The following is a 1,105-nucleotide window of genomic DNA, read 5'->3' on the forward strand; positions in this document are numbered from 1 at the left end:
TGAAGTGGGGGACAGACAGATTACGGGTCCGGAGATTATACAAGAAACTACCGAGAAGATCATCCAAATTCAACAACGGTTGAAAACCGTCCAAAGTCGACAAAAGAGCTACGCTGACATTAAAAGAAAAGATATAGAATTTGAAGTTGGAGAGATGGTCATGCTTAAAGTTACACCTTGGAAAGGCGTTGTTCAATTTGGTAAACGAGGGAAATTAAATCCAAGGTATATTGGACCATTCAAGATTATTGATTGTGTCGGACCAGTAGCTTACCGACTTGAGTTACCTCAACAACTCGCGGCTGTACATAACACTTTCCACGTCTCGAATTTGAAGAAATGTTTTGCTAAAGAAGATCTCACTATTCCGTTAGATGAAATCCAAATCAACGAAAAACTCCAATTCATCGAAGAACCCGTCGAAATAATGGATCGTGAGGTTAAAAGACTTAAGCAAAACAAGATACCAATTGTTAAGGTTCGATGGAATGCTCGTAGAGGACCCGAGTTTACCTGGGAGCGTGAAGATCAGATGAAGAAGAAATACCCGCATCTATTTCCAGAAGATTCGTCAACACCTTCAACAGCTTAAAATTTCGGGACGAAATTTATTTAACGGGTAGGTACTGTAGTGACCCGAACTTTTCCATGTTTATATATATTAATTGAGATTGATATTTACATGATTAAATGTTTCCAACATGTTAAGCAATCAAACTTGTTAAGACTTGATTAATTGAAATATGTTTCATATAGAGAATTGACCACCCAAGTTGACCGGCGATTCACGAACGTTAAAACTTGTAAAAATGACATGACGATATATATATGGATATACATATGGTTAACATGAGATTATGATAAGTAAGTATCTCCATAAGTATATTAACAATGAGTTATATACATATAAATAAGACTACTAACTTAAGGATTTCGAAACGAGACATATATGTAACGATTATCGTTGTAACAACATTTAAATGTATATATATCATATTAAGATATATTAATATATCATAATATCATGATAATATAATAATTTAACATCTCATTAGATATAATAAACAATGGGTTAACAACATTAATTGAGATCGTTAACTTAAAG

The sequence above is a fragment of the Rutidosis leptorrhynchoides genome, chromosome 8, assembly GCF_046630445.1.
Source record: "Rutidosis leptorrhynchoides isolate AG116_Rl617_1_P2 chromosome 8, CSIRO_AGI_Rlap_v1, whole genome shotgun sequence".
NCBI lineage: Eukaryota > Viridiplantae > Streptophyta > Magnoliopsida > Asterales > Asteraceae > Rutidosis > Rutidosis leptorrhynchoides.